General features: G+C 45.6%; 1 protein-coding gene across 1 annotated transcript in view; it reads right to left on the bottom strand.

The window, feature by feature from the left end:
- The window catches only part of LOC121561471 (beta-enolase), a 17172-nt gene extending 14200 nt beyond the window's left edge, over nucleotides 1-2972 (bottom strand). Inside the window, exon 1 of the mRNA XM_041874021.1 lies at nucleotides 2870-2972. The gene's annotated coding sequence lies outside the window, so the exon portion shown is untranslated. The remainder of the gene's footprint in view (nucleotides 1-2869) is intronic.
- Nucleotides 2973-11516: the final 8544 nt, after the last annotated feature.

Below are 11516 nucleotides of genomic sequence, written 5' to 3'. Positions count from 1 at the left end.
ATATTACAGTACGGAACACAGTGGGTTTATTAATACACACACTCAACATTCATGACATTTGACATGACATTTCTAGCTGGTTCTTGAGTTGTCTTTTATGTCTGTCTGCCTCTCTCCCTGAGGCCCTGCCTCTCTCCCTGAGGCCCTGCCTCTCTCCCTGAGGCCCTGCCTCTCTCCCTGAGGCCCTGCCTCTCTCCCTGAGACCCTGCCTCTCTCCCTGAGACCCTGCCTCTCTCCCTGAGACCCTGCCTCTCTCCCTGAGACCCTGCCTCTCTCCCTGAGGCCCTGCCTCTCTCCCTGAGACCCTGCCTCTCTCCCTGAGGCCCTGCCTCTCTCCCTGAGACCCTGCCTCTCTCCCTGAGGCCCTGCCTCTCTCCCTGAGGCCCTGCCTCTCTCCCTGAGGCCCTGCCTCTCTCCCCGAGGCCCTGCCTCTCTCCCCGAGGCCCTGCCTCTCTCCCCGAGGTCCTGCCTCTCTCCCCGAGGCCCTGCCTCTCTCCCCGAGGCCCTGCCTCTCTCCCTGAGGCCCTGCCTCACTCCCTGAGACTCCCCTTTGACTGGGAGACAACCTTCTCATTCTGTATGGCCACATCAACATTTTAAAGCAATATCCTAGAGCAACATTACAATGTTATATATTTATATGTTTAAAAACAAATACTGGTTTAGGACGTTGGTTTAGCTAAATTAGGCTAACACTGATGCTGTATGTCCACATCAACATTCAAACCCACATCTTAAATCTCCTCTATCTGTACCTGATCTTTATTCATTCATTCTACATATAAACCTGTTGCACCATTTACCCTGTTGCTTTAGATTGCTAGTAGATACGCTGCACTACACTCTAAAACCAAGTGCAACCTGGACCCAAAAGGGCTTCTTTGTCCCCATAGGAGAAACTAGGACTGTGCTTCTTTGTCCCCATAGGAGAAACTAGGGCTGTGCTTCTTTGTCCCCATAGGAGAAACTAGGGCTGTGCTTCTTTGTCCCCATAGGAGAAACTAGGGCTGTGCTTCTTTGTCCCCATAGGAGAAACTAGGGCTGTGCTTCTTTGTCCCCATAGGAGAAACTATGGCTGGGCTTCTTTGTCCCCATAGGAGAAACTAGGGCTGTGCTTCTTTGTCCCCATAGGAGAAACTAGGGCTGTGCTTCTTTGTCCCCATAGGAGAAACTAGGGCTGGGTCCGAAAAAAAAGAGATGTCTGTTCTTTCGACCAATCAATTGGTCGAAATTGTAAAAAGTTTATTTTTCTATATATAGACACATCCTATGTGTTTTAATCAAATCAACTATATGTACTGAGCTTATCTGATGCTTTAAGCGAACTGTTTGATGAAATAATTAAGACACGCAAATGACTAAAGGGAGTCCGACCGCAATTGATTTGATTGTGCCGGGCCTGGCTCAGACTTGCTGCGCTGTGTTAAAAAAAATAGACAGCGAGTGACTGCGACTAGCACCCGTTGTCTCTCTCTCCTCCCTGCTGCAGCGACCACCACAGAACATCAGTGTTCATCGGGCTGTCCGTGTTGCTGAAGCTGCAACATGATTACAGCCATTTCTGACTGAAAAGTTCTGCTACCGAAATCCCTCATTTGTTTAGGGGAAAAATCCCTATTCCCTCAACCCTTGCTCTCTTTACGTGACACATGTATGCATCGCCTGCACGTGACCAATAGGGCCTGAATACATGATGTAAAGCCTTTATTACAGCAAAGACTAAAAACAGTCGCATTCATTTGTGATGCAATTTCCAAAATAGAACGGTTTAGGCCTATTTATTGTTTGTAATTATTCAAATGGTCAAATGGTTGTTATTTTATTTTAAAACTAAAACGCTTGATTGCATTTGACTCTTATGCTGTGTGATGACATGAATGAATAAATGATTGACTGATACAGTAGCCTATAGAAGTATTGAAATATAGGCCTAAGTAAGTTACGGTATTAAGACTAAACGGAATGCGCTCTTAGGCCTACAGCTCGATGGTGGTTATACAGCCTACTAATGATAATGACATTACTTATTATTATAATGATCATCATAATAATAATAATAATAATAATAATAATAATAATAATAATAATAATAATAAGGAGATCAAGAAAAAGGAGCGTTATTATTATGAATATAAATAAAAAATTTATGGGGACTTTGGCCGGTACTTTACCAGGAGATTATGTAACAGTGTCCTCCTCCGATGCAATAGGTTACATCCTGCTATCTATCTCTCTTAGTTAGATATAGTGTAAGTCTAGACTATGATCAAATGCGCTGCAAATGTGGAAGTGAATGAAAATCAACCCGCTACAATATGTAATTGCATGCTGGTCATAAATGTATATAAGCCTAAATCAATATTCAGGCTTTATATACAGGCTGTAATATAGCTCAGATCCATATCGTTATCTATCTGCAGAGAGTAGCAGTTAAGTTAATTATTTGAGTTTATTCTAGGTCTTCATCTTTGTAGTCTACAACAGATTAACTATTAGTGTCCCCAGCCGAAGGTCGTCATGTTGTCGTTCGGCTACAAACTGAAAATATAAAAAAAACTCCTTCAATCGCAGACGCATGAGAACTAGATCCACTACACTATAGGTTACTAAAAGTTGCAGAGACTAAGAAAGTATCCCATGGCTTCAATCCCAAACACTAAAATGAGAGTATTCGTTGTAGGCCTTTTATAAAGTTATCAGTCATAGAACAAAGCGAACTAAGATATAAGGCTAGAGTTCACAGTGCCAAAGCAAGAGAAACATTTAATTGACAGCTACACAAGTTGGTCTTTCCTAGGCCTGTAAATGTTTCTGAAGTTTCTATGAACGTTTATGCAGAGCGAATCGAGTAACCCAGAGAACACCGTACCTGATGGGGGTTTAGGTGGCTGGCTGGCTGGCTGGCAGGCTGGCTGGCTGGCTGGCTGTCCGACTGTCCTTCTGGAAAGTGACACCCTGTCCCTCAGCGGGAGCTTTATAGACGGACGCTGGCCGTCGCCCCCATATAAGGACAAGGGTTAGGGACGGAGGGAAAATTACCAGACACACTCAGAAAGTAGAAACTGAAAGGACGGTTAGATAAGCGTCTGAGTTTGTGTTAATGTGTCGAATACTTGCGTTTTTTCTCTCCAAATTATTAATCAATATATAAGATGATTTAACGTTTTTTCTCTCCAAATGATTCATCAATATGTAAGAGGATTTGAAGAGCGTCACATAATAATTCAGATTACTTTGGAGTTTTTTTCTTCAAATTAAAACATGTAGGCTTACTGTCGATTTACAGGGGGGTCCAAGGAATACATGAATATGAACTGATCAGGGAGAGAACGGGGGGATAATACATTTCTATGGGACTCATCTCTGATACAGACCAACTCTGTCCTGTAGGCCTGAGACAATCAGACCAACTCTGTCCTGTAGACCTGAGACAATCAGACCAACTCTGTCCTGTAGACCTGAGACAATCAGACCAACTCTGTCCTGTAGACCTGAGACAATCAGACCAACTCTGTCCTGTAGACCTGAGACAATCAGACCAACTCTGTCCTGTAGACCTGAGACAATCAGACCAACTCTGTCCTGTAGACCTGAGACAATCAGACCAACTCTGTCCTGTAGACCTGAGACAATCAGACCAACTCTGTCCTGGTATGTTGTCATGGATACAGCTCAGCTCTACTTTAGGCCTAGTTCTGCTGATACTGCTTGTTTTTGAGCGTTTTCAAGTGCAAAGTTAATAACGGTTTTGGGAAAATGAATCAGCGCAGAGATTTAACAATGCTCCTCTGAAAGTTCAAACGATGAACTTAGCCTTAAGATGCTTTTGGGAAACCGGGCCCTGGTTAGTAGAATTAAGCCAATCACTGATATAGATCAATGAGCTGAGTTGGGGAGGTGATGTGGTGCTTGGTAGGAACTAAACCCTGCACAAGGCCTTCCTGCAGCTCTCCAGGAGCAGGGAGACATACTATTAGGGTACAGGACCGCACACTAGTCAGGTAGAGGGGGTGATAATACAGGACCGCACACTGGTCAGGTAGAGGGGGTGATAATACAGGACCGCACACTAGTCAGGTAGAGGGGGTGATAATACAGGACCGCACACTGGTCAGGTAGAGGGGGTTATAATACAGGACCGCACACTAGTCAGGTAGAGGGGTGATAATACAGGACCGCACACTAGTCAGGTAGAGGGGGTGATAATACAGGACCGCACACTAGTCAGGTAGAGGGGTGATAATACAGGACCGCACACTAGTCAGGTAGAGGGGGTGATAATACAGGACCGCACACTAGTCAGGTAGAGGGGGTGATAATACAGGACCGCACACTGGTCAGGTAGAGGGGGTGATAATACAGGACCGCACACTAGTCAGGTAGAGGGGGTGATAATACAGGACCGCACACTAGTCAGGTAGAGGGGGTGATAATACAGGACCGCACACTAGTCAGGTAGAGGGGGTGATAATACAGGACCGCACACTAGTCAGGTAGAGGGGGTGATAATACAGGACCGCACACTAGTCAGGTAGAGGGGGTGATAATACAGGACCGCACACTAGTCAGGTAGAGGGGGTGATAATATAGTGCAGTGGTTCCCAAACTGTGGGTCGCGGCAGGGATCCAAGTGGGCCACGGCAGGGATCCAAGTGGGCCGCGGCAGGGATCCAAGTGGGTCGCGGCAGGGATCCAAGTGGGCCGCGGCAGGGATCCAAGTGGGTCGCGGCAGGGATAATGGACCTATATATTTTTTAATAATAGCCTAGAATCTTGGAGAATTTACAATCAACTAAATTAAAGCTAGACAATCAGGCCCCCATTGATGTTGTTAGAATGTTCCAGCAGTAGAACACTGCATTAGAACACTGCATTAGAACACTGCAGTAGAACAGTGCATTAGAACAGTGCATTAGAACAGTGCATTAGAACAGTGCATTAGAACACTGCATTAGAACACTGCATTAGAACACTGCATTAGAACACTGCAGTAGAACAGTGCATTAGAACAGTGCATTAGAACAGTACATTAGAATAGTGCTTTAGAACAGTGCTTTAGAACAGTGCATTAGAACACTGCAGTAGAACAGTGCATTAGAACACTGCAGCAGAACACTGCATTAGAACACTGCATTAGAACAGTGCAGTAGAACACTGCATTAGAACAGTGCAGTAGAACACTGCAGTAGAACAGTGCAGTAGAACAGTGCAGTAGAACACTGCATTAGAACAGTGCATTAGAACACTGCAGTAGAACAGTGCATTAGAACACTGCATTAGAACAGTGCATTAGAACAGTGCAGTAGAACACTGCATTAGAACAGTGCAGTAGAACACTGCAGTAGAACAGTGCATTAGAACACTGCATTAGAACAGTGCATTAGAACACTGCAGTATAACAGTGCATTAGAACACTGCATTAGAACAGTGCATTAGAACAGTGCAGTAGAACACTGCATTAGAACAGTGCAGTAGAACACTGCAGTAGAACAGTGCATTAGAACACTGCATTAGAACAGTGCATTAGCCATGGCAATGTGTAGAAATGCAGGAGATTAGCTTTAAAATGGCAACATTTTCTGTCTGCTGCCAAGATTATATTTTTTGACTTATTCTTTGGTCTGTGTATGTTTTTTTCACCGGGTCGGGTGAACTGAACTCTCAGGCTGCCTTTAAGAGGCAGCAGGCCTACACTTTGAATCCACGCCTTAAAGCAATGTCGTTATAGATTGAATCACTGCACTTTTCCAATAACTAGAACTACTCATTAATTAATTATCTCCTTCTCTCCTCATGTCAGACGCTCCCTAGCTCTCCAGCTAAGGTGTAAAGGTCAAGGTTCAGCTAAAGGTGAAATGTGAGCCGCTCTGGGTTCACAGCAAAAGGCCAGTGCCCCAACACACACACACTTACCCTTTGCCAGTCCCCTCAGCTGCACCCCTACCCTTTACTACTGGGTACAGAATTACCCTTAACCCTCCTACCCTCCTACTCTCCTTGTGACCAGATAGTTAGATCATTCATAGAGAGATACGTAGTTTGTTACAGACAGAGAGAGTGTGAATGGGTCCATACAGATACTTCATAGAGATACGTAGTTTGTTACAGACAGAGAGAGTGTGAATGGGTCCATACAGATACTTCATAGAGATACGTAGTTTGTTACAGACAGAGATAGTGTGAATGGGTCCATACAGATACTTCATAGTTATACAAAGCATTTGGAAAGTATTCAGACCCCTTGACTTTTTCCACTTTGTTACGTTACAGCCTTATTATAAAATGGATTAAATGAATATTTTTCCTCATCAATCTACACACAATACCCCATAATGACAAAGTGAAAACAGGTTTTTAGAAATGTTTGCAAATGTATTAAATATAAAAAACAGAAACACCTTATTTACATAAGTATTCAGACCCTTTGCTATGAGACTCACAATTGATCTCAGGTGCATCCTGTTTCCATTGATCATCCTTGAGATGTTTCTACAACTTGATTGGAGTCCACCTGTGGTAAATTCAATTGATTGGACATGATTTGGAAAGGCACACCTGTCTATATAAGGTCCCACAGTTGACAGTGCATTTCAGAGCAAAAACCAAGCCATGAGGTCGAAGGAATTGTCCGAAGATCTCAGAGACAGGATTGTGTAGAGGCACAGATCCGGGGAAGGGTACCAAAAAATGTCTGCAGCATTGAAGGTCCCCAAGAACACAGTGGCCTCCATCATTCTTAAATGGAAGAAGTTTGGAACCACCAAGACTCTTCCTAGAGCTGGTCGCCCGGCCAAACTGGGCAATCGGGGCAGAAGGGCCTTGGTCAGGGAGGTGACCAATTAGCCGATGGTTGCTCTGACTGAGCTCCAGAGTTCCTCTGTGGAGATGGGAGAACCTTCCAGAAGGACAACCATCTCTGCAGCACTCCACCAATCAGCCCTTCATGGTAGAGTGGCCAGACGGAGGCCACTCCTCAGTAAAAGGCACATGACCACCTGCTTGGAGTTTACCAAAAGGCACCTAAAGACTCTCAGACCATGAGAAACAAGATTCTCTGGTCTGATGAAACCAAGATTGAACTCTTTGGCCTGAATGCCAAGCGTCACGTCTGGAGGAAACCTGGCACCATCCCTACGGTGAAGCATGGTGGTGGCAGCATCATGCTGTGGGGATGTTTTTCAGCTGCACGGATTGGGAGACTAGTCAGGATCAAGGGAAAGCTGAACGGAGCAAAGTACAGAGAGATCCTTGATGAAAACCTGCTCCAGAGCGCTCAGGACCTCAGACTGGGGTGAAGGTTCACCTTCCAACAGGACAATAACCCTAAGCACACAGCCAAGACAACACAGGAGTGGCTTCGGGACAAGTCTCTGAATGTCCTTGAGTGGCCCAGCCAGAGCCCGGACTTGAACCCGATCTAACATCTCTGGAGAGACCTGAAAATAGCTGTGCAGAGCTTGAGAGGATCTGCAGAGAAGAATGGGAGAAACTCCCCAAATACAGGTGTGCCAAGCTTGTAGCGTCATACTCAAGAAGACTCGAGGCTGTAATCGCTGCCAAAGGTGCTTCAACAAAGTATTGAGTAAAGGGTCTGAATACTTATGTAAATGTGATATTTCCTTCTTTTTTTTAAAAATACATTTGCAAAAATTTCTAAAAACCTGTTTTTGCTTTGTCATTATGGGGTATTGTGTGTAGATTGATGAGGGAAAAAAACAATTTAATCCATTTTAGAATAAGGCTGTAACGTAATAAAATGTGGGAAAAGTCAAGGGGTCTGAATACTTTCCGAAATGCAATGTACATAGTTAGTTGTACATATGTAACTGTTCAGTTGGTTAACAGTCCTCAGGTTGAACACGGCAGCGTGACCTAGTTATACAGTTAACAGTTCAGGTTGAACACGGCAGCGTGACCTAGTTATACAGTTAACAGTCCTCAGGTTGAACACGGCAGCGTGACCTAGTTATACAGTTAACAGTCCTCAGGTTGAACACGGCAGCGTGACCTAGTTATACAGTTAACAGTCCTCAGGTTGAACACGGCAGCGTGAGCTAGTTATACAGTTAACAGTCCTCAGGTTGAACACGGCAGCGTGACCTAGTTATACAGTTAACAGTCCTCAGGTTGAACACGGCAGCGTGACCTAGTTATACAGTTAACAGTCCTCAGGTTGAACACGGCAGCGTGACCTAGTTATACAGTTAACAGTCCTCAGGTTGAACACGGCAGCGTGACCTAGTTATACAGTTAACAGTCCTCAGGTTGAACACGGCAGCGTGACCTAGTTATACAGTTAACAGTCCTCAGGTTGAACACGGCAGCGTGACCTAGTTATACAGTTAACAGTCCTCAGGTTGAACACGGCAGCGTGACCTAGTTATACAGTTAACAGTCCTCAGGTTGAACACGGCAGCGTGACCTAGTTATACAGTTAACAGTCCTCAGGTTGAACACGGCAGCGTGACCTGGTTATACAGTTAACAGTCCTCAGGTTGAACACGGCAGCGTGACCTAGTTATACAGTTAACAGTCCTCAGGTTGAACACGGCAGCGTGACCTAGTTATACAGTTAACAGTCCTCAGGTTGAACACGGCAGCGTGACCTGGTTATACAGTTAACAGTCCTCAGGTTGAACACGGCAGCGTGACCTAATTATACAGTTAACAGTCCTCAGGTTGAACACGGCAGCGTGACCTGGTTATACAGTTAACAGTCCTCAGGTTGAACACGGCAGCGTGACCTAGTTATACAGTTAACAGTCCTCAGGTTGAACATGGCAGCGTGACCTAGTTATACAGTTAACAGTCCTCAGGTTGAACACGGCAGCGTGACCTAGTTATACAGTTAACAGTCCTCAGGTTGAACACGGCAGCGTGACCTAGTTATACAGTTAACAGTCCTCAGGTTGAACACGGCAGCGTGACCTAGTTATACAGTTAACAGTCCTCAGGTTGAACACGGCAGCGTGACCTAGTTATACAGTTAACAGTCCTCAGGTTGAACACGGCAGCGTGACCTAGTTATACAGTTAACAGTCCTCAGGTTGAACACGGCAGCGTGACCTAGTTATACAGTTAACAGTCCTCAGGTTGAACACGGCAGCGTGACCTGGTTATACAGTTAACAGTCCTCAGGTTGAACACGGCAGCGTGACCTGGTTATACAGTTAACAGTCCTCAGGTTGAACACGGCAGCGTGACCTAGTTATACAGTTAACAGTCCTCAGGTTGAACACGGCAGCGTGACCTAGTTATACAGTTAACAGTCCTCAGGTTGAACACGGCAGCGTGACCTGGTTATACAGTTAACAGTCCTCAGGTTGAACACGGCAGCGTGACCTAGTTATACAGTTAACAGTCCTCAGGTTGAACACGGCAGCGTGACCTGGTTATACAGTTAACAGTCCTCAGGTTGAACACGGCAGCGTGACCTAGTTATACAGTTAACAGTCCTCAGGTTGAACACGGCAGCGTGACCTAGTTATACAGTTAACAGTCCTCAGGTTGAACACGGCAGCGTGACCTGGTTATACAGTTAACAGTCCTCAGGTTGAACACGGCAGCGTGACCTAGTTATACAGTTAACAGTCCTCAGGTTGAACACGGCAGCGTGACCTAGTTATACAGTTAACAGTCCTCAGGTTGAACACGGCAGCGTGACCTAGTTATACAGTTAACAGTCCTCAGGTTGAACACGGCAGCGTGACCTAGTTATACAGTTAACAGTCCTCAGGTTGAACACGGCAGCGTGACCTAGTTATACAGTTAACAGTCCTCAGGTTGAACACGGCAGCGTGACCTAGTTATACAGTTAACAGTCCTCAGGTTGAACACGGCAGCGTGACCTAGTTATACAGTTAACAGTCCTCAGGTTGAACACGGCAGCGTGACCTAGTTATACAGTTAACAGTCCTCAGGTTGAACACGGCAGCGTGACCTGGTTATACAGTTAACAGTCCTCAGGTTGAACACGGCAGCGTGACCTAGTTATACAGTTAACAGTCCTCAGGTTGAACACGGCAGCGTGACCTAGTTATACAGTTAACAGTCCTCAGGTTGAACACGGCAGCGTGACCTAGTTATACAGTTAACAGTCCTCAGGTTGAACACGGCAGCGTGACCTAGTTATACAGTTAACAGTCCTCAGGTTGAACACGGCAGCGTGACCTAGTTATACAGTTAACAGTCCTCAGGTTGAACACGGCAGCGTGACCTAGTTATACAGTTAACAGTCCTCAGGTTGAACACGGCAGCGTGACCTAGTTATACAGTTAACAGTCCTCAGGTTGAACACGGCAGCGTGACCTAGTTATACAGTTAACAGTCCTCAGGTTGAACACGGCAGCGTGACCTGGTTATACAGTTAACAGTCCTCAGGTTGAACACGGCAGCGTGACCTAGTTATACAGTTAACAGTCCTCAGGTTGAACACGGCAGCGTGACCTAGTTATACAGTTAACAGTCCTCAGGTTGAACACGGCAGCGTGACCTAGTTATACAGTTAACAGTCCTCAGGTTGAACACGGCAGCGTGACCTAGTTATACAGTTAACAGTCCTCAGGTTGAACACGGCAGCGTGACCTGGTTATACAGTTAACAGTCCTCAGGTTGAACACGGCAGCGTGACCTAGTTATACAGTTAACAGTCCTCAGGTTGAACACGGCAGCGTGACCTAGTTATACAGTTAACAGTCCTCAGGTTGAACACGGCAGCGTGACCTAGTTATACAGTTAACAGTCCTCAGGTTGAACACGGCAGCGTGACCTAGTTATACAGTTAACAGTCCTCAGGTTGAACACGGCAGCGTGACCTAGTTATACAGTTAACAGTCCTCAGGTTGAACACGGCAGCGTGACCTAGTTATACAGTTAACAGTCCTCAGGTTGAACACGGCAGCGTGACCTAGTTATACAGTTAACAGTCCTCAGGTTGAACACGGCAGCGTGACCTAGTTATACAGTTAACAGTCCTCAGGTTGAACACGGCAGCGTGACCTAGTTATACAGTTAACAGTCCTCAGGTTGAACACGGCAGCGTGACCTAGTTATACAGTTAACAGTCCTCAGGTTGAACACGGCAGCGTGACCTAGTTATACAGTTAACAGTCCTCAGGTTGAACACGGCAGCGTGACCTAGTTATACAGTTAACAGTCCTCAGGTTGAACACGGCAGCGTGACCTAGTTATACAGTTAACAGTCCTCAGGTTGAACACGGCAGCGTGACCTAGTTATACAGTTAACAGTCCTCAGGTTGAACACGGCAGCGTGACCTAGTTATACAGTTAACAGTCCTCAGGTTGAACACGGCAGCGTGACCTAGTTATACAGTTAACAGTCCTCAGGTTGAACACGGCAGCGTGACCTAGTTATACAGTTAACAGTCCTCAGGTTGAACACGGCAGCGTGACCTGGTTATACAGTTAACAGTCCTCAGGTTGAACACGGCAGCGTGACCTAGTTATACAGTTAACAGTCCTCAGGTTGAACACGGCAGCGTGACCTAGTTATACAG

The sequence above is a fragment of the Coregonus clupeaformis genome, unplaced genomic scaffold, assembly GCF_020615455.1.
Source record: "Coregonus clupeaformis isolate EN_2021a unplaced genomic scaffold, ASM2061545v1 scaf1238, whole genome shotgun sequence".
Classification (NCBI taxonomy): Eukaryota; Metazoa; Chordata; class Actinopteri; order Salmoniformes; family Salmonidae; genus Coregonus; species Coregonus clupeaformis.
Note: the sequence above shows the minus strand (reverse complement) of the source record. Positions and strands in the feature narration are given on the sequence as shown.